Below are 23110 nucleotides of genomic sequence, written 5' to 3' on the forward strand. Positions count from 1 at the left end.
CAGGGCTTTGCAAGTTCTAAGCATGACTGCTATTATACAGTAAAAGAACATTTCCCGTTCTCTCTCCTTTCGCTTATGCTCTCAAAAGATTCACCTGATAAAATCTTGTCACGCTCCGACCCCATCACCTAAGTTTATCTAGTTCTCTATATCAGATTGCACCAATGTGAGCTCAGGATGACCTTGCAGTTAACAGGCTAATGAAAACAGCAACGTTGCAGAGCTACTAACCTACTCTGCAGGTGAAACAGACACCCAGGGGCCCTAGGGAGCACAGAATTAATTGCAAATATCTGACACGCAAATCACACACACACACACACACACACACACACACTGCCATTTGCAACAATGCTACCAGTTATTTTGAGTTTTTTTTATAGCATGGCTTTGATTAAATAGATAAATTTCCTGCAAATCACATTGCAGGAAAGGGGAGCTGTGGTGCTGACATTCCAATACGTTTAGTTTTGTTTAACGGTTTTGGGGTTTTTTTTTTCATACACTGAATTGGCCATATATTCACTTCCCAGTTCATTTGACATTTGGTTGAGTGATATGTAGCTTTTCAGGTAATTGCTCTTGCTGCTGGGCAGATCCACGGAAGCTCTGAGTTACACAGGTCACATCCCTGGTGCCTTGGCAAGTTAGCTGAAGCTGAAATAGCACATGCTTTTTAAATCTGGAAGTTCCTGGTTCACTCCCCAATGGCTGGGTGAAGGTAGCAGCCACTACACTTCCTCATTTGGTTCCTGAGCCTGTCCAACACAATCTAAGCAGCACAGAATTACAATCTAGGCCAGAGGTCTGCAATCAAAATAGCGAGAAGAGCCATTTTTATCAATTCAGTTACAAAATCAATACTTCAAGAGCTGCAGTGCACGTGAATACGAAACCGTCCTTAATAAATAACATCAAACCATACTTTTTCTCACCTCTCTTTTAAGAACAGCGCACACACAATGATTTGTACAGTTAGAAAGTTCAGTTACGCCCATCTCCAGGCTTTACCCACCTCAGCCCCCAAATCCTCTCCCTGACCCCAAGCTTTACTCTCCATCCCGCAAACCTACCCCCCATCCCCAGGATTAACCCTTCTCAGCCCCAGACCTGTCCCCTTCACCCCCGGGATTAACTCACCTTAGTGCAAATAGCTCCTCCATGCCTGCTGCCGACCGCCTGCTGCTACCCCCACCCACTTCTTCTCAGTCCGGCTGTGCAGCTCCAGCAGGGGCAAGCTCAGCTGCCCCTCCCCACAGATCTCCTGCAGGCTTAGACTTCCCCCATGTGGAGCAGCTCCCTGTCCCGCTGCAGCTTCCTGTTCTGAGGCTCCCCGCCGCAGCTGACTGCTCAGTGGCTCTGGAGGCTGCCACCACTTTAACAAAACAAAAAACGAAAAAAAAAAAAAACCCTAAATTCGGTAGGTTTAACAGCGGGCAATTGAATTTAGTTTTCTCGTTTAAGAGGCAGTAACCTCCGGAGCCACAAGAGGAGTCAGCGGTGGCAGCACTCGGAGCTGCAAGTGGCTCTTTAAAGAGCCACATGTGGCTCTGGAGCCATAGGTTGCTGACCCCTGATGAAGGCCATGGGGTGGTGTCTGTCTCACCACACCCTGAGAAGATGCTGACCTAAATAAATCATCACTAGCAGATTGCAGTCAATGCACAGGTCCTCAACTGACGTAACACTCTTGAGTTCAAGGGAGCCATGTGGACTCCCACCAGCCAGTGATCTGGTCCCCTGGAAGATCATTTCCATTCATTTGCAATCACTATAATACTGAAACGCACAAACAAGCAGTTTTTGTTTGTTTAATTGCTAACTGGGGACAGACATCAAAGGTTGTTTTCGATCTTGGTTCAGATTTGGGTGCTCATCTTAAATCGCTTTGTACTATCTGAATATTGAGGGATTAAATTAAAGGAGAGTAGGAAAAGGAGGGGAGGAGAGAAACAAAACTCCGCCCTCGCTCGAGAAAGAGTGGAGCTCTCTTATCCCTGCCTGAGGAAAGAAATTTCCCCTACAGCTCTGCGCCTCCTGGACTAGATGGGAGAGACCTCCCCCTTGCCTTGGGCTCTTGTTACAGCATGGGGAGCTGGTTCTGAACAATGACCTGATTGTTGTCCATACATTACTTGTCACAGATCTGCCCGCTGCCACCCAGAGTCCTGCCTCCCAAAATGGAGGCTGACCTTTTGTCTGTGCAATGGCCCCTCGGGTCCTCACACAATAATGGCAGCAGCTCCATACACCTGTTTCCATGGTGACAAGTATCAGACCGGTAGCCAAGTTAGTCTGTATCTTCAAAAACAGCAAGAATTCCTGTGGCACCTTATAGACTAGCAGGAATTTTGGAGCATAAGCTTTCGTGGACAAAGACCCACCTCATGCATCTGACGAAGTGGGTCTTTGCCCATGAAAACTTACGCTCCAGCATACCTGTTAGTCTATAAGGTGCCATAGGACTTCTTGCTGTTTCCACGGGTGTCCCTTACAGTGTGCTTTTATCTGGGACTTTCTCTGGCATGACCACCCAGCCACTCCCACAGCCTGAGGGATCTGACCCTGGGCCCGACCTCAGAGCCCCCTTTTACTATTAAAGAAACTTCTGAACCACCACCTCCGCCACTGGGTGGCTCTTTTTGCTTGAGTGCCAGATGCCCACTTTCTACCTGCCAGCAGGGCTAAGTGGCTGACCCCTGCCATCCGTCTCTCTGCTGCCCCCTCACTCCTGAGTTCATGTGCCTTCTGCGTGGAGCGCTTTCATGGACTCACGCACTACAGCTTTTTCGAGCCTCAAGCAGCTCAGGGAGGCTGCCAGAGGATCAGTGCCAACACTGCAACAGGAACCAAGGGCAGGGATAGCACGTTTGTGGGGCCTGATTGGTTTTTAGGGAGGGAGTTACTCTGTGTTGGTACCTGTCCAGCTGCTCCTCTCTGCAGCCTTCATCAAGAGGGCATAGTGCATTACAAGTCTCTAGCGAGTGAGCTCTTCTGGGGATACATTTATCTCTGGGCCATGTGTCACAGGCTCCAAGCAACCAACAGTATTGGCAGAATTAAGGAACAAAGGACAAATGACCTATTGGTCAGGGTCCAGCAACTTGGTTCTTTGCCTTTCATGTGTTATATGTCTGTAGGACATCTTTGGCTATCTGCTCGCTGGGTGTACACGAGGATCAGTCTCCTACACTGCAGTGAGCTTTCCAGGGCAGCTGTCTTCTGTATGCATGAGGGGTAGAACTGAAAGACGCATGTGGCGGCTTGTCTTCTGGATTCACTCCAAATAACTCGGATCAGACCAGTGAGCTACAGCAGTAAAATGGCTGACTGGCTGCCTTAGACAGGATCGTGAGCCAAATGAACAAGCAACTGCTGCAGTAGCCAGATACCAGCAAACTGTGTGGGAAGTGGGCTTGGAGGTGAATGGGTTTCATACTAACTTGCTCAGAATCTGTGCATTTGGGCTTAGATCCCCAGTGGCACCATAGCAAGGGTGTGGGTGGGTCAGAGGCAGTTTAATCCCAGCTTTTCACACATCTGATCCTGGAGACAGCTGAGGGCCAACCTGTCCCTTAACATAGCCTAGAGCAGCCCCAAGGCTGCTCTTAATGGCAGTGGAAGATCGTGGCTTTCAAGCAGCCATTTAGCAGGCCAGGATCATCAGACTGTACCATGCTTCAGCCCCATCCTTCCTTACTTCCAGCCTAACCCATGCAGCTTGGCCTCCTATGTTTAAGGGGTAGAAGGTGTGGGTGTGAGGTCAGTCGAAAGGAGTTTTGCTGCCTCAAAGCCACTGAAAGACACCATTGATCTACTGGAGTGGCATAATCAGAATTTAGAGGGTAGGTCTGCCAGCAAAGAGACACACGTGGCAGGGCCGTGCCAGCCAGCTCAGGCTTGCAGAGCAGTTTCACTGCTGGGTAGCCATCTGGGCTCAGGCTGGACCCCTGGCTGTAGGACCCTGCAAGGTGGGAGAGTCCTAGAACTCAGTCTGCGGCTCCAGCCTATACAGCTACATAGCAATGAAACAGCCCCACAGCCTGCTGAGGCCAACAAGGTGGAGTCAGCAGGCACAAAGCGTTTTTCTTTGCCTTGTAAACATACCCAATGGGGGCCAAAGCTGGCCCACTGAGTCTAGCTTTTTGTGACCTATAGGTAAGGGATGGTTTTGTGCAAGGGAGGGATACAGATGAGTTTATTCATTTAGCATTTTTGACAGAGAAGCCATCTGCTTTGTTATCCGTGTCTACTTCCAACTTGAGGGATCATTTTGACCAGCTAAAATTCCCCCTATAATTGCAGGAAGTTAAATAAATCAACTCATTATGAAAAATGCAGTTTCTTTCTTAACTTCCCCCTGTCTTGCTAATACAGAATCACTGAGTCATAAAAAAGTAGGACTGGAAGGAACCTCAGTAGGTCATCTAGGCCAGTCCCTCCTGCACTGATGCAGGAATAAGTATTATCTAGACTGGGGTGGACATTATGTAAAGTCCTTTATAATGCTTCTGGGTGAATAATAATAATTCTTACTGCTGGCACTGTTCTTTTCAGCTTCAAAGTGTTGTGCACAGATTCATCAATACTTACAACACTCCCGTGGGAATAAAACAAAGCAGCAGAAATGTAGCACTTTAAAGACTAACAAAATGATTTATTTGGTGATGAGCTTTCGTGGGACAGACCCACTTCTTCAGATCAATTTCATTTCCAATACAGACTGATATTTATAAGTACAGAGGACCAAAAAGAACAAAAAATTGCAATAAAAACAGACAAACCCACTGATAGATAGAAGGATAGAAGAAAGGGGGTGGGACGCGGGGGGATGTTAATTGTCCTGTCTGAGATAATTACGAGCATCAAAGAAGGGAAGCAGTCCTTGGAATGCGTGAGGTAGTTGATGTCTCTGTTCATGCGAGTCCACAGCTGATGAGGCTGCACAAGCTCAAGACATCTTCGGACATGATGGACTGCCTACTCAGACCACATGTTAATGTGCCAAATTTGAATATGTACTTTAACTCACAAATCTCTTGCTCTAATCGGTTGTTAAATTCTCTGTGTTCCAGGACACACATTCTCAGGTCTTTAACAGAATGGCCCATTCCACATAGTCCTGTGGGAATAAGCCAGGCATGACATAAACACAATATGACTGAAAGCCATGAATTACAGCTAGAAAACGTGGCTATCATGGAGGTCTCTTCTGGAAAACTCTGCTCTTTATGAAGCTTGCAGATGTCTTTGACACCCAGTGAAACCTCCCAGCTCTTTAATGGTGCCTGACAGTCCCAAGAATGGAAACGTGAGTGTGGTTTCCAAGTAGTAGCAAAGATCACTTAAGACAGGCTATGCAGTCAGCTGACATTGCAAATGTAAAACTGCTTCCTCCTATGTTTTCAGTTCCTTAAACTTGTCTCAATGCAAATATTATCCAGATTCAGATATGGACTGATATAAGCTCCAAAAGAATGTTGAGTTTTTGACAGTCAGGTTTGCAAAACCCTGAAGCCAGCAATATGCTTATAGGCTACGTCTACACTTGGGCAAAACTTCAAAATGGCTATGCTAATGGCCAAATTGAAGCATACTAATGAGGTGCTGGAATGAATATTCATCACCTCATTAGCATGCTGCTGGCTGCAGCACTTCGAAAGTGCCGCGTTTCACTCACACGTGGCTCGTCTACATGGGGATCCTTTTCAAAAGGATCCTGCAAATGTCAAAATCCCTTTATTCCTATCAGCTGATGGCAGGAATGAGGGGATTTCAATAGGACCCACATGTAGATGAGCCACGCAAGAGCAAAACGTGGCACTTTCAAAGTGCCATGGCCGGCGGCATGCTAATGAACTGCTGAATATTCATTTCAGCACCTCATCAGTATTCTCTGACTTGACCATTAGCATGGTCATTTCAAAGTTTTGTCCAAGTGTAGACACAGCCATAGTCTTGAATTTCCAGTTACAACAAAAAGGACAGCCTAATAAAACTCCCGGAAGAGTTATAAAAATTAAACTACTGCACGCTGTACACATTTTGTGCTAACTCTGGCATTAACTTGGCCCTCTTTATTGTAGTATCTGAGTGTCTCAAAATCTTTTTGATAGCTGTGTTCTTATGCCACCTCTCCGAGTGGGAGTGTGTGGAACTGGTCCTGCTCTGTGCTGAGCTAGAAAAGACATGAGTTGTCACAGCCCCTCATCAGAGAGGCTGGGCTCTCAAGCTGTAGCATCTCCTGCTTTTAGGTCTGGAGCAGGGATTCCCAACCTACGGGTTGGGATGCAAACTTGGGTCACGATTAGATTTGTTAGATTTGCCAGCAGGTTGGAGCTGAATGTGACTCTTAAAGAAGCCATTTGCAGCTCCTTAATGCTGCCACATGCAGCGGCTATCTCTATTGTGGAAGCCATCTTGTATAGAAGCCATTTCACACCCCTTTCTGCTGCATGCACACAGGAGCCTGTCCTTTCCTTGACCTGTTTGGGAATGGCCGGGAGGATGAGCTCTATGGAATGCGTTAACAAACTGTTTGGAGTTGGGGATCCAGCTCCTTTGTAACTGTTTTTCCTTGCTGATAACGGTTTCTCTTTGGAAAGTGATTTACGATTCTCTTACTAATTGTCTCTGACACTGGGCTTGTTTGTGGAAGGGTATAAAATACCAGAGTTAGCTTCATCAAGCAGCCTTGCTGGACTCGGTTTTACTAGTGTCCAGTTTGGCTCATCTGTTGCCTTATTGAATTCAATAAAGCTGAATGTTAGCTGCCTAAACTCAGAGAAGCCTTGTGCTTCAACACTATCAATAGAGAAGCAATTACGTATTACAAAGACAGGTTCTCCACCTTTGATATTCGTAGGCATCCCAGGCAAATCACTTAACAGACTCTTGCAGTAAGTAATTTTCACACCCCTCACCCTTCTCCCCTTTTGCCCCCCTTCTGCTCTGTGTAGCTGATTTGTCAGTTTTCATTTTTGTTTGTATCTCCCACAGCCCCTAAGTGTGACTCACTCAGCCCCCCAGCCTCTGAGAGTGATCCTCCCAGCCCCCCAGCCCGTGTGACTCTCCCCAGCCCCTGAGTGTGACCCCCAACCCTCCCAGACCTGGAGTGTGACTCCCCTCCAGCTCGAGTGTGACTTGCCCCAGCCCCTCTGGCCTCTGAGTGTGCAGTTTAAGCTGGGGCAGTGGGAGGGGAGAGCAGTTTGGGAATGAGAGTCTTTTCCCCACCACAATCCAGATAAACTATAATAAAAAAATAGCAATTCACTATAATAAATACAGTATTATTATTTTATTATTATTAATGTCTTTTCCCTTTTTTCTGTGAAATAACTACCATGAACATATATACACGAGGGGTGTAATTTTATATTCTTGCCTCAGGTGCAAAATTAGTTAGTTATGGCTTGGCCTCCCCCACCACGCCTGCGTGTTTGAATTGCCTTGGGTCACCAAGTCTTCCGGAATTGTCAGAGTGGGTCCCCGTCTGGAAAAGGTTGGGAACCACTGGTCTGGAGGTTCCTGCTTCAGTCACTGAGGTTGCATGCAAGATGGAAGCTATTGCTCTGGCCCTGTTTGTGCCATCCCCCTGTTCCGTCAATAAGGACGGCTTGCGACCCCCACGGCTGTTAGCCTAGCATTTGTCACAAACACTAAAAGCTAGAGTGGGCAAGCCTTGTTCCTGTTGGTGAGCACTTCCTCACAAGTCATCCCTTTCAAATGAAGTGCTCACCCAGCAGAGTAAGGGTGGTATGATCTAGCCCTCAATTCACTTTTCAAAGAGTGTTTTTCATAACTTTTTGCCAGTGCCATGCATAAGTGTGATGATGCAAAATTCTCTTCATTGTGGGCTTCCTGTCTCCACCAAAGGAATTACTCTTTGCTGACCAAGGACATTTAGTTCTCATTTGCAATTCTCCTAATGAAAAACATGCTGAGCTTGCAAACAGAGGAATACCCAGTCACGAAAAACGCAGTGTGCTTGGTATCCATGTGAGTGAGTAGGAAAACTTCTTTCTCTTATGGAGAAAGGATATGCAATTACGAATCAATGCATTCATAATGCAACTTCAAAGGAATTTGTTCATGTTGTTTTGGTAGCATACAAGATGTAGTCCAAAATTGAGCTGGGTGAAATTTGTTGGCTGAAACTATTTTTTCCCACTGGAAGAATGAAGATTTGGGTCAACTGAAAATTTTCTGCATATTTCTGTTAAATCTGTTGAAGAGATTTGGTTGAAAAATTTAAAAAAAAAAATCAAGAAAATCAAAACGTTGCAACATTTTCAAAATGAAACTTTGTCTAATTTGAAAGAACTTTTATTTTGCAATTTTTACTTCACTTTAAAACTTTTTCAAGAGGAAAACAAATGAGTCTCAAACAAAATTTTGTTTCAGGTCAAATTGATCAAAATTCTTTTATTGTACAAAGAACATTCATGTTGGATCTACCCAAAACTAAATAAATTTAAAAATTCAGTGTGGCCAGGGAACAGGCAATTAATATACACTGCTCTAGCCCAAAATTCTTGTAAAATGTGGTCCACAACATCTACGCACATTTCCCCTTTGTAACTGCCAAGAACAAACAGCTTTTCTTCTCTGAAAATAACAATTTTCAGCAAGAATAAGGGCTTATATCTACTATGCCAGGGATCAGCTCTTCGATGTTGGATCCACCAGTTATCAATGCATTGTGTCTGCTTAAATGCAATAAACCGATTTCCAAATGCTGTCTCTCTGCTATTTGCATAGCTGAAGTCATACGGGTTCAATCAACGGTGAGGGTTAGTACAGACAAGAGATTAACCAAGAACTTCACTGTGGCAGTAGAATCTCACTGCTATATCTCTGGATGCTTGAGGAAACTTTTGTGATTTCTTGCTGGATAAAACAGTAACAATTAATTTTGATTACTGTCTTTGGAAAAATAGAAAAGACACCTTGGAATAATTCTCATCTGAAATGAAGCTTGTAAGGATGGCCAGGCAATAGCAAAAACCGAGTCAGATATACTGAATTTTGCATGCACTAAGTCAGGCATTTCCAGTAGCTGGACAATATTCTATTTTGTTGATCAGTTATGCATTTCCTTCTGAATACACAGGCTCCCATTGATTACTGTGTAACAGGCATAAGTAAAAGTGCTGGTTCAAGCCTCAGAAAATGTGGCTGTGTTGCTGAAACATTGTCCAAATATCTGTGTTAGATTAACCAAGCTTCACGGGCACCTCTGCGAGGTGGTAAAAGGTCAAAGAACTGTCTTTTGCAATTACCAAAAACTCAGGAAGAGCAGAAACACACAATTTCCTGCACTAGCCCTGGCATTGGAGCTGCAAATAACTCAGCACCACATCCCAAAGAAATGACAACTCCTGAGTTAATTTTCTTGTTTGCAAGCTACTGACTATCCCTAGAAGAGGGAGCTGGACCAGGTAAGATTTCCCAATCCTTATGACTTCTTTGAAATCACTCTGGAGAGTCTAAAAAACAACACCTCTGCTAAAGATGGATTCCACCGCTCTCAGCAGAGGCCAGAACACTGAGCTGCAGTGCATTTCTTGGGACCGTCCCCCTAGCAAGCAGAGCAGCCGCATCCGTGTGTTAATATAGCCCCATGAACATTGGCCTTCCATTCCCTGGGATGGATTTAACCCTCTGATAAAATCATCCCGCAATGTAATACTATTCAATGAAGTGGCTAGTGGGAGGAATTTTTCCTTTACATAAAGCATGGTCCACCATTGCCTGGCACCATGCATAGCCATTTACTCCTTTGCAAAACAGGTCTAAAACATTACTATTCTGGCAGGTATTATTTAGCCCTTTTGTTGCACAGTTGTAAATGACTAATACATGATGCAAGACACTGGAGGTTTTCAGGATCGGTCCCTTAAATACTAAGTCTGCATCCATTACATGCATTCATGCAAAACTCTGCGTTCATTGCTCATGCAAAACTCTGCGAACGCTCACTCCATGAACTGGCCTATTGTCCTCAACGAGACTAGATTGGGAAAGGAGGGCTTACGGGATTGGGCCCTAAACAAGCAGCACTTTATGCCTTCAGTTGTTTGTCTGCCTTGAACACTCAGTTGCCATGGTTGCACGTACAGATTAGACTACTTAAACATCAGGGTCCAGATCTTCAGCTGGCGTGAATCTGTGTAATAACTCTTACTGGCACTGATCAAGGCAGTGGAAGCTTTGCCTGCAGGATGACTGCAGGATCAGGCTGTGAATTTACATGCAGAAGCTACAGTTACACTAGTGAGTTTTGCCAGCAAAGCCCTGGTTTTGTTGACAAAACTCAGGGCATGTGCACATACAAAATGGGCTTCGTCAACAGTATCTTGACAAAACACAGTACTTTCACCAACCGTGTTCTGCCTCAAAGCTTTGGGTTGCCTGTTTTGTCGAGAGAGCAGCCAGGCAGTCTGGGTGCTGTGTCAACAGAGCAGAGTGCTCTTCTGATCGGCTTTTGTGTGCGGCTGCACTCTGTCGACAGAAGTTTGGTTGGGAAATCTCTTCCAACAGTGACTTCTGTTGACAGAGTGCTGGAGTGTAACTGTAGCCAGAAAGAGAAGTGTGATACAGTAAATGGAGCTGGCGTTAAGGGAACTTGAGCGTCAAACATCAGAAATAGCCTGACATTAACTTCTAGGAAGATACTTATGTAGGGAATTTCCAAAGGTATCTAAGCCAGAGTATGACACTCCTTCTACCCGGGCAGTGGGTCTCCAGAGAGCTGAGCTCATCAAGCATAAATCAGCAGGAATGTGTGTGTACATTCCTCAGCTTTATTTGGCCTTTGCAAGCTAGGAAGTTACGTAAAGTGATCCGGTCAAATTTAGATCCGATATAAAATAACAACATCATCAGTAGATCTTGAAATGCTTTGCAAAGAGATCAGTACCATTACTCCAAATGGGGAAACCAAGGAACAGATGTGCATTGTCTAAAGTTGCCACACAGTCACCTGAAAGCCAGGAACAGACCCAGCTGTACGGAGTCTTAGTGTGCTTAGCCCCGGGGTGTCCAAAGTGTGGCCCGTGGGCCAGAATCTGGCCCGCAGAGCCATTTTTTTGCCTGCAGAGCTGCCGGCGGTGCTCTCTTTAAAAGGTGGGTGCGCAGCTCCTCCAGCCCTCTGTCTCCCCACACATAAAGCACGGCAGGGACAGCTTGGTTTAAGCTTGGGGGTGGCTTGGGGCTAGGGAGAGGGGTTAAGTTGGGGGGTATCTTGGGGCTGTGTGGGGGGGTGTTAAGGTTGAAACCTGGGGGGCAGCAAGGGGTTAAGCCTGGGGATGGAGCGGGTGAGTTTGGAGCTATTTTGTGTTCGGCTCCTGGAACATATAAAAAATTGCCATGTGGCTCCCAATGAAAAAAAGGTTGGCAACCCCTGCCTTAGCCACTACCCCACACTGCCTCCCAACCAAGTGTGCTGCTTTTGACTTCAATAGCATTTTGTACCTGCAGATTCTGCTAACTCTGTATTAGGCCCAATATATGAAAAGTCTGAGAACTGTTTGCATTTGCTTGCTACCCAAAATATCTCCCCTAAGTGACCATCAACTTAAAAATCACATTGATGCCTGAACTTTTTCTACCTCCTACTGTTACAAGCAACGCTGTGAGCAACTACAACTGAGAGAGGGCTGAGAAGGAAAATCTTCTATTGTTTTTAGTTTTTACACTTTTTTATATATTACAGCATTCTGTTTCCCCAAAAGACTTGTCTGGTTTCCCTGTGGTTTGTGTGCATCTGTCCTATAGGTCTGCAAGAGGGAGAAATACTTTTTAAAATAGGAGAATGTGATCTGTAAAAACACAGAAACAGAACAATTTAAAGCCCAGGGCAATACTAGCTGTTATTTCAAATCATTTTGTTTTACACTGCCTATATTTCAGCCTGCAGTGCCCCTTTAGAAGTCATTTAAAATAATAGTGCATGCACTTGGCAGTTCCACACCGTCCCCACTTAACTAAATATGTGCTAAAGGTAGGTTAGCGCTGCCAATGTAATTGGATGATGATGGCATTTCATCTGCTAGAGTAAGCCAAAATCTAGCTGGCTGAAAAGTAATAGATGATAGATGAGTAACCGAAGGAGAAATCATTTCCCATCTGGATAGTTTACTAATTTAAGAATCAATGCAACATAGCACTGTCGCTTTAATATTCTAACATTCAAAAGACAAAAGGAAGGGGGATTGGACGCTTCTAGGGAGAACCAGAATATCCCATGTCAGTGCATATTCAAATTCAACACATTAACACTTGTTATGCACAGAGACATCGACCACCTCACGCATTACAAAGACTGCTTCCCTTCCTTTGATGCTTGTAATTATTTCAGGCAAGACACTTAATATCTCCCACCCCTCACCCCCCTCCTTCAGTCTTATGCACTTGATTTGTCAGTTTTTATTTCACTTTTTTTTTTTGATCTCTGTACTTATAGATGTCAGTCTGTACTGGAAATGTTATTGCTCTGATGAAGTAGGTCTGTCCCAAGAGAGCTCATGACCAAATAAATCGTTTTGTTAGTCTTTAAAGTGCTACATTTCTGCTATTTTGTTTTGTTAGAATACAGACTAATACAGCTACCTCTCTGTTTCCATGTCAGTACTGTTAACGATAACAATTGTGGAAGGGATTTTAAACCTCATGCTTCAGGGCTTAAGTCAATCTTTATCTGCTAGTGGTAAGGAAGAGGCCTGAAGTGGAAAAGAGTACTCAACATCCATTCACTGTGAGATTTTTACACCTTTCTCTGAAGCATCCAGTGCTGGCCTGTGCTAGAGACAGCAGATTACAGGGACTTTGGGTCTGATTCAGTCAGGAAGTTATGCAGGGTTGCTGTATGTGAACTTTCAAAAAAAGAGGACACCCCTGCGAGGCACTGTATCTATATCAGTATCTACCAACTCACCTTGTACTCATGTGCTATATGTACTATAACACCTCAGTTCCAATATTTGAATGACATACATGGGCTATTGTTTTGGAAAAAGGGCTGAATAATTTTCTGTTTATGTACAGACCATGAGATCCTTACTCACACTGACAAGTATCAGAGAGGTCGTGTTAGTCTGTATCTTCAAAAACAACAAGTCCTGTGGCACCTTATAGACTAACAGATATTTTGGAGCATAAGCTTTGTGGGCAAAGTGGGTCTTTGCCCACGAAAGCTTATGCTCCAAAATATCTGTTAGTCTATAAGATACCACAGGACTTCTCGTTGTTTTTATTCACGTTGAGTAGTACGTTCCTCTGCAAGTAGCTTCATTGACTGCAATGGGGCTATTGGCCAATTAGCGTCCTATTCAATGTCAGTGTAGGTGGCAGAATATCAATTTGAGCACCTTTCACAATCATTCTTATAGTGATTTTTGCCCATTACATAAACAAAATAAAATCAAGCCACTATACAAAATACTGGTAAGAGCCAAAGGATTCCCTCACACACACACACGTCACCACTATGTGTTGTCGGAACTCACCAGCAGCACTGAGTGATCAAAACGTTTAGATCTGCAGTGAGTAAGACAAAATTACTCCTGTCCTTTTCGGTTGTTTGTAGTTTTGCCATTTGTATTTTGCTGCCTGAGCTTATGGATGGAATGAGCAGAATACATCAGCTGACGCTTTCTGACTCAAATGCTCTGGGATCAGACTATATTTGCCATGATTTATACTATCCACAGAGGCAGTCAGATGTAGAAAAAGTATCCAGAAAGTTATCTGTGTAAAAGTATGGCTGCTGGGGGAGGGGATGTATTTAAGTAAAATCACCCGTGCCAAAACTACTTGAGTGAAAGTACACACACACACACATATCACATCACATCTTGAGTGTTCTCAAGTATCAAGAAATGAAAGCAGCTGCACTTTTACACAAGTAACTTTTTGGGTACTTTTCCCACCTCTGGAGGCAGTGAATCTGATTTCAGAGAGATGAAACTCACGGGTCACCCAGCTGAAGGCCATGCAGGCACACTGGGGTCAAGATGGCGTAATGAGATCAGAATCAGGCCTTCCCCCACAAGATGAATGTTTGTCTCCTGTGCGTTTACTTTTATTATTATTTATCTTACTGCAGAGAGAGGCTGTGCGAATGCACATATGCAGCCCCCAGGACTATAATGCCTGAGACCCTCGTAACATAGTAAGCAAGAAAGAGGTCCAACACAACATGGTAAGCAAGAAAGACCAATCAGGAACTCATGCTGTATTTATCTGTTTGTTTGTCTAGGATGAATAGCTACTTTTGTTAATAAATGCCTCCTCTTTGCAGTGATTCCCTGTCATGGCAGCTTCTAATTTGATCCTGGCTAAGAATCAAGGTTACATTTTCATGGAGACATGTGCCTGCTTGGCCATAGTGAATCTTCTGCATACATGTTTTTCTGCATGCACTCATCGGCACCATGGCAAATTCCAAACATACATGGTGTGGCTCCCAGCAAATGAAGCATCACTCCAGCTTTTAGATGCACGCCCATTTTGGAAAGGGGCCTCAGTATGCATCCAGCTATTTGGCCCATTCCTTCCCACAAGACACAAGATTTCACAACAACCTCTTATGGGCTTCCTTGCATCCATCCTGATCCTGACAGCCACTTGTTATGGTTGGAAATATTTAAATAAATGCCAAACACAGATCCTTAGTTGGTGGAACTCAGCAACACTCCATTAAAGTCAATAGTGTTACAGTGACCTACACCAGCTAAAGGATCTGGCCCCACCTCTGTTTGTATCTCTTGGTTATGGCCCATTCAAGGCTTTTTATTTAATCATTGTTACGCCCTGCAAAAAGTATGTGCCCATTTCTAGCTGAATTTGCAATAAACCACTCCCATGTGACAGCAGCAAAAATAACTGACAGAAAACAGCTTGGAACAGGAGTTCCCAGCCTCCCCAAGAAACCCATGCTAGTCACTCAGGAAAAGCCTGAGTAAACAGACAGCTCTTGCTGTTCGCTCTTATGGTCCAAAAATCCAGACATTGTGGGAATAGCAGGGGAAGCAGGACGCATCCCATTGAGAACACCCTGAATTCTAGATGTTGCCAGGCAAGCAGCAGCACTGAAATCAGTGGAAGTGCTGGGCTCATCACTTCAGAGAACCCCTTATTTGGGTGCCCACAGAGGAGTGCAGTAGCTTGATGTTAAGCTCCAATTTGTGCAAAATTTGGTTCGTCCCTTTTGTTTGTTCTCTGCAGCTGATTGTACATAGCATTGCCAACCCCAAGCCTTCAAAAATTAAGTCATGCCAAGACTTCCTTTAATCTTTTCCATCCATGTTCAGCCTTTTTCCATCTCTGTGTGGAATAATTTTGTCTTGTGCACAGAGGCAAGGCCATGTGCACCACAAGTAAAAACAAAAATCCTAGCTGTGAGCGCTACCCTAATCATCTTGGCAACATATGACTCTCTCCTGAACAGCCACACCAGCAAAACAAAGCAGCAGAAATGTAGCACATTAAAGATTAACAAAATGATTTATTCGGTGATGAGCTTTCTTGGGACACATCCACTTCATCAGATCAATTTCATTTCCAATACAAATTAACATTTATAAGCACAGAGGACCAAAACAAATTGCAATAAAAACTGTCACATCAAACAGGATTGAAGGAAGGGGGTGGGAGGTGGGGGAACGTTAATTGTCCTGTGTGAGATAATTACAAGCATCAAAGGAAGGGAAGCAGTCCTTGTAATGTGTGAGGTAGTTGATGTCTCTGTTCCTACCATGTGTTAATGTGTCGAGTTTGAATATGTACTCTAACTCAGAAATCTCTCGCTCTGATCTATTGTTAAATTCTTTGTGTTCCAGGACACATATGCTCAGGTCTTTAACAGAATGGCCCACTCCAATGAAGTGTTCACTGACCCGCTCATGTGTATTGAGTTTCTTGATGTCTGCTCTGTGTCCATATATTCTTTGGCAAACATTTTGCCCCAGGCTGTCCAATGTACATAGTGTCAGGGCATTGCCAGCACATAATAGCATATATAATGTTGCTGGAAGTGCACGAGAAAGTGCCTTTGAACTTGCAACCAACATGTCTTGGGCCAGTGATGGCATCCCCAGAATAAACATGTGGACAGTTGGCAGTGAGGTTTGTTGCAAGGAAAAGCTTCAGGACTAGCATTACTGTGGCCTAGCCTGTGACTGCTGGTGAGAATCTTTCTCAGGTTGTCTATAGGAAAGGACAGGCCTGTCACCTAGAGCCTTCTGGAATATAGCATCCTGATCCAGAATAGACTGTAGATTTTTAATGATGCATTGTAGGGGTTTGAGTTGGGGGCTACAGGCGATGACAAGTGGTTTTCTGTTGTTGATCTGCTTGGGGCTGTCTTGAAGTAGCTGGCCTCTAAGCACTCACTTTATTGGGAATACTGGTTATCCCACCCAGTTCAGGGGCAACCCAGTGATTAGTAGAATCCCCATACCACCCACAGCTGGCAGCAAGTGTTTCTATTGGTGGTAGACATCTGCATGTCTTGGTGCACATAACAAAATTTATTCTGCACATGAATGAAAAAGATGAAGGGGAACACTGGTCATGCCCCTGGCGAAATCATGAGATTGGCTGAAAAATCATGAGATTTGTGAAAACATGTTCTTTTTATTTGCTTTGTGTTTGGTAGTGGTGTGGGGAGCATTACTTGGTTTATTTTTTGAGGCTATAGGAACCACTTTGGTCATATGTGCAAGTTCTCCTCCACCACCACGAACCTTCCTTGAAAGCTGATTATTGTCACAAAATGACCCGACTACAGGAGCTAGAGCTTTAAGAAAAGCACGAAATATTATAAGGCTCATGATATAATTGCCAGCATTAGCAATGCTGGGGCGGGGCGGGGAAGGCACCTTTCTGTTTGCAAAGGTGTTAGCAGAAAGGGAAAATATTATGAAGCTTCCTTGGAACTGGGTATTGGCAGCAACATTCCCTGTAGAAGTGATCACACAGTCATCTGGAAAGCCCTGGAGGCAGGGAGGGAATGGAAGTTATCCAGTTGGAGCAGAAACCTCACCATGTGCCACTTACACACACCCCACATGTTGCTAATTATGTAGAAAAATCCCAGCGGCACTAGCTACTACAAACCAGTTGAGCAATACATGGGGTGAAATATAGGAGCGTGCGCCATTCACTGAATAATTTTGAGTTAGGAATGATACTCTAAAAGATTAAGGGTGAAGTCCTGGCCCATTGACATCAGTAGCAGTGTTTTGCCATTAAATTAAACGGGGCCAAATATTCACCCCAAATCTCCTCACAGATAAATTGCAAATGGAATGAGCAAAGTACATAAACTGTAAACTGTTAAAAACGCCACAGAACTCCGAAGCTTCCTTTCGCCAAGAGGACAAATGGCCTTTTAGTTAATGCACTGGACTGGGAGTCAGGAAACGGGCTTGTTAGTTCCTCTGCAGGCTTCCTATCAGATCTTAAGCAACAAGCAGTCTTCTGGCACTTTAGAAACAAACAAATTAGGTCACGAGCTTTCATGGGTAAAACCCACAAGGCACTTCAACTCTTTGTGCCTCAGGTTCCTTGGCAGTAAAATGGATCATGCCAATAATATTTCATTTCTCTAATCCTTTGCCTGTATTGTCTATTTACATTTGTTTATTTGGGGGCAAGGCCTGTATCTTGCTCGGTGTGTGTACAGTTCTAGACCAGTGCAGTCGCAGTTGCGACTGGAGCACCTGCGTGCTACCAGAATGCAAATAAAAATAGTCTGGGCAAATGCTACAGAAAAGGTGACCATCCGTCCTGTTTTTGGCAGGACAGCCCTGTATTTCAGGCGGCAGAAAGGTGTCCCGATTTATTTCAACAAAGGGGCTACTTGCCCCATATTCAGCCCCCTGCTGGCCTGCAGGCGCAGCTGCTGGCCGGACAGCACAGGGAGAGTAATCATGTGCTCTCTGGCCACACCAGAGGGAGCCAGCAGGGATTCCTGCTCTGGACTGGCTGGGGGTGCCTCTGGGCTGCCACCCCACCTCGTGCTGTGGACCTGCCCTGCCAGCCCACTGCACTAGTTTAAGAACCGGGTCCCAGAGGAAGGGGCTGCAAGGATGAGTCCTCACCCCCTGGGGTCTAACCCAGCCAACCCAGTGGGCTCAGGCCTGGGGCTCTCGGGGGGGCAGGGCTGCTCGGACCACAATGCTCCCAGCCAGCCAGCAGAGTGAGGGGGGTGCTGCCGAGTCCCGACTGGCATTCTTGCTCCTCCCCCACCCCCTGGCAGCCCGCCGCCCCGTAGGCAGAGTAACGGCAGCTCCCAGCAGGGGCAGGACACAGCCATGGTGGACTGGGGCCAAGGTGAGCGCGGCCGGGCTTGGCGCTGACACCCCGCCCGCCCCATGGACCCTGTGCTGAGGGAGCAGCGGTGCCTGGCTGGGCCGGGGTTTTCCTGGCCTGGGGTGGGTTTGGTGCACGAGAACTGGCAGTGAGCTGGGGGCAGGGAGGCTGCGGTTGGGTGGCTGGCAGTGACCTGCGGGGGCAGGGAGGCTGCGGTTGGGGGGCTGGCAGTGACCTGGGGGGGGCAGGAAGGCTCAGTTGGGGGGCTGGCACTGAGCTGGGGGATGGGGAGGCTGTGGTTGTGGGGGTTGGTATTGAGTGGGACCCCTCGCCTAGCTGGAATCCCTCGGCTTCTCCTGGCCCCCAGGGAGCAGCTGATCGCAGCCCCCTCCCTGCTGTATTGCGGCCACCCTCCCAGCAGATCCCTGCCTGCCCCCCATCAGTGGTTCAGACTGGTCGGCCAGCTGCTCCCGCCTCCATATCCCCTTGTCCTGTATTTGGGAAAGGGAGATATGGTCACCCTAGCCACAGAGCAGCCAGTCTGCAAAGGGGATGGATGGGTGGATACAGATACTTTAGGAAAAGATTTCAGACTCTGTGCTGTACTGCAAGGGGTTTGCCTCATTGACTACGTTTGCACATACTAAGGCCTGTTCTGATTAACTACATGTCAGAAACTAATCAGGTGGAATTTTCAAAGAACCTAACTCATTTAAGAGGTGTGCCAATGACTCAGTGTACCCCCTAATTACATAGAGAATCTTGAAAATCCCACCTGGCCTGCATATTTTGCTGAATCTTTGGTAATATCTATTTACAACCATCTGATTGGGAATTAAAAGCAAACTCTGTGGTTGAAAGGAACAGTTCATCTGAATGGGGAGGGAATCCAAAGCACACAGAGAAAGGTCAATGCCAGTTCATATAAATGTCTAATCTGGCTAATATTCACTTTTCTTCCAGATATTCATTACAATAGCTATTGCTTTCCCTGGTCTGTTTCTTATATTGGAAAGTTGAGTGTCTCAGTGTAAAACTGACGGAGAAAGTTTGCTGACTAAGTTATATTGAACAGGTTGAGGAACATGATTTGATAACAGGATCACAATGCAGATTTCTTACAGACCAAGCGAATTTTAGGTGAAATCATTGCTGCACAGCACAGCTTAGAAGGGGAAATAAAAATAAAGCAATAACTCTCTAGTTGGTCCTGAAGAGGAATGTGGGACTCAGACACCCACCTTGGAGTTTAGCCAGGACTCCTGATTAACTGGCCCTACTGCAGACTGCAGGTCATGAACTTAAGGTTGCCAGGTGTCCAGTATTGCACCGGACAGTCTGGTGTTTGGTCTCTGTCTGGTTAGAAAAACACAAAGAATACTGGACATGTAAATGTCCAGAATGTTAATTTTACAGGAATCCCTCACTTTATGCGGCTTCATGGTGCGCAAAACTCATTCTAATGCAAGTTTCACACAATGTGAAGCTGTGGGGCTCTCAGCCTGCCTAGCTTCCTGCAGCTGCAGGCAGCCAGGTGGCCTAAAACCCACTTCCCCCTGCTGCCCAGAGTGGCACTGCTTAACAGCCATGCTGGTTCACCCCTGTTAAACACCCCGCCAGCTCAACCCCCAATTCCCCCACTCCCATGGCCCCAGCTCACCCCCCTGTGCCGCAGCTTACCTCCCCCAGCAGGGGCCTCCAGCCGCATGCCTGGGGCTCTCCTACAATGCCCCGTGTACCCAGCTCCAAACCTTGTGCCCCAACCTCCCAGCACGCCAGGGCCCCAACGTCCGCATGTCCCAGCCTCAAACCCCGCGGACCTGGACCCAACCCCCCCAACCTCTGTGCGGCCCCAGCTCAGCGCGCGCGGGGCTCCAAATGCCCCCCACACACACTCAAGGACCCCACCCTGGTGCACCACTGCTCAACCCCTCACATACCCAGCTCAACCCCTTCCTGCCACGACTCCAGCTCACCCCCCCCCTCCACACACACGTGGGGCTCCGGCTGTCAGCCACCGCCAGCATACACAGGGGCTTTAACCCCCCCTAACAGCTCAACCCACCCCGGCCCCGGCTCACCGTGGTTCAATCCCCCCCACCTCCCCTGGGCTCCTCTGACTGTTCTCGGCTGACCAAGCCTGACACCCTGGACTGTGGTTGCCCACCCTGAGTGAGGGCCTGGGCCTGTTCGGCTGCCGCCTGCCCTGATCGCAGGCCCAAGCCCTGGGACAAGTACAGTTGTTGAAACTGATTCCCCATAGACAACTGCAGTGAGGTGGTTCTTCGTCTCCCCCCGGCGTGGTGGCAACCCTTCCAGGCTTGTGCGCTCTGGGGTGTGCAGGGGGCACCAGGCCACCATGGCTGTGGGGGGTGGGTGAACCTTACAGGGTTCCCAAGGGCAGTTGCTATGACAATGTACCTGGGAGGGCAGTTGCAATGGCAGTGTGAGTCATTGCTATGGTGACACACTGGGGTAAGAGTGGTCATATTGGAATGGGTGGTGGCCATGGTGATATGGCTGGGTGGTGGTGGCTGCCCTGGTGACGTGGCTGGGTGGGGTACTGGTGGTTGCCGTGGTGACGTGACAGGTAGGGAGAGTTGCCATGGTTGCACAGTGGCCCCACCCACTCACTCATTGAGGACAGTAGATGGAGTGGCTCCTTACAGACCTGGGGGGGGGAAGAACCCCTTTCTGAACCCGACTGGACAACAGCCCCTCTCAGGGGATCACTCGATTGTTACGTGGGAGGTCATAAGCTGTCAGCTTCCACGTCAAAGCCCTCTGCACCGCCAGCATTTACAATAGCACTTACTGTAAACAAGTGTTTTTAATTTATAAGTGGGGAGGGGCTGAACTCAGACGCTTGCTGAGTGAAAGAGGTCACTAGTAAACCGGTTTGATACCCCCTGCGCTGGTGGGGGAGGGGGAAGGAAGCAGTGATGGGATTTTTAGGAACAAAACAGAGCTATTGAATTGCAATTGCAATTTTGCATTTTCAGAAGGCCAAATAAATGGTGACTTGCTGTCCGCTGCACTGTCCACAGAGTGAGAGCTCTTTCTAGCTGATCTGCTTTTGTGTCTTTGGCGGTTAGGTGGGAGAGCTTGTGAATTCTACAGTTCCTCTGAAGTTACAAATTGGAACCAGCTGTCATTATTCAGCATCTCTGTGCAGTCATTTATTCTGTCCCTTCTAGCTGTCTTCTTAGTATATACAGGCCCCACTACTGTCGTGTCTGAGCACCTCGCAAGCTTTACTGAGTTTATTCACGCAACAGCCCCTGTAAAGAAGGGCAGGGCCCTGGTCCCCATTTTACAGGCAGGGAACTGGGACACAAAGAAGCTAAGTATGTGTCTATGCTGCGATGTCAGACCAGGGTTAGTAGAACTGAAGGGCGCATCTTCACTGCAATAAGAAAAACCCACGGTTCTGACTGTCAGAGCTCAGCTCAATTGGCTTAGGCTTGTGGGACTTGGACTGTGGGGCTATAAAATGGCAATAGAAGATATTCAGGCTCAGAGTGGATCAGAGTTCCCTGAGGGGCAAGGGTCTCAGAGCCTGGGCTCCAGCTCCATTCCAAACAGCTACACTGCAGTTTTATAGCCCTGTAGCCAGAGTTCCTTGTGCCCAACTCAGGTGAGCCTGGCTGACCACAGGTCTTTCATTGTGGTGCAGTCAAACCCCCAGTGACTTGCCGAGGAAGCCTGTGGTCGACTGAGGAAATGAACCCAACTGTCCCAAGTCCCAGTGAGTGCCCTGCCCACCCAGTCTCTCGTACACTTGCCCGCTGTCAGTGTGGCTGAAATTTACCCTGAGCCTAGGACCAGCACAAACTTTTAAATCCCAGATGGTACCATTCATGCCACCGGCAAACACCACTCCCTCCGGTGACTGTTGCATGCAAAGCTGCCTGGCACAAATGAAAATAAAGTTTGAAGACTTGGCTTACTACCTTTTCACAGGCTTCATAGCAGCCAAGACAGCCAAGCTAATAAACTCCAGTCAAGACAAGCCTCTCTTTTCAGCTGAGGTGATAATGCCTGCAAGTGTACTGTGCGAATTAATCATGAAATCCCAGTGAGTGATTAGCTTATCACTGGCTTCTCTCCAGCTAGCTGGTATGAGAGAAGATACACCAGGTACAACAGTTAGGGAGAATTACAGTAGTCCTGGCCTACTCATTCCTTAGAGTAAAAGGGAACAGGGCCTAAGGGCCTAGTTCTTTGAATGACAACATGTGGGAAGATAACTGAGCCTTGCCAAGACCTTGAGCAATGCTTGGTTCTTCAGGGTGGACCTTGCTGCAGCAAAAAACAGGACATGAGGAAGGCAGCTCCTGCTGGCGAGTGTGTGCGTAATGGGAGTATTTTATTATATTGCAAAGCCCAGGGCACTTCTCAGCTGTCGATTAAACATCTCTGAAGGGTTGTGCTTTGAGTTTGCTCTGTTACCTCTAAAGTACAGTAAACTCCCTCTTATCTGGTATTCCTTCAACAGGAACTCTTAAATAATCGGCACCATCTCCTGCTGGCTCTGCCTTGGGGTTACATAAGAACATAAGAATGGCCATACTGGGTCAGACCAAAGGTCCATCCAGCCCAGTAGGCTGTCTGCTGACAGTGGCCAGGGCCAGGTGCCCCAGAGGGGGGTGGACCAAAGACAATGATCAAGCGATTTGGCTCCTGCCATCCATCTCCAGTCTCTAACAATCAGAGGCCAGGGACACCATTCCTACCCTTGGCTAATAGACTTTTAGGGACCTAACCTCCATTAATTTATCTAGCTCTTTCT

The 23110-nt window shown here is 46.6% G+C and overlaps 1 long non-coding RNA gene across 1 annotated transcript in view; it reads left to right on the forward strand.

The window, feature by feature from the left end:
- Positions 1-9306: 9306 nt before the first annotated feature.
- The window catches only part of LOC142010183 (uncharacterized), a 96981-nt gene continuing 83177 nt past the window's right edge, over positions 9307-23110 (forward strand). The window contains exons 1-2 of the long non-coding RNA XR_012644715.1: positions 9307-9440; positions 14108-14203. This is a non-coding gene — a long non-coding RNA (uncharacterized LOC142010183). The remainder of the gene's footprint in view (positions 9441-14107; positions 14204-23110) is intronic.

This window comes from Carettochelys insculpta, chromosome 3 (assembly GCF_033958435.1).
Source record: "Carettochelys insculpta isolate YL-2023 chromosome 3, ASM3395843v1, whole genome shotgun sequence".
NCBI classification, from domain to species: Eukaryota; Metazoa; Chordata; order Testudines; family Carettochelyidae; genus Carettochelys; species Carettochelys insculpta.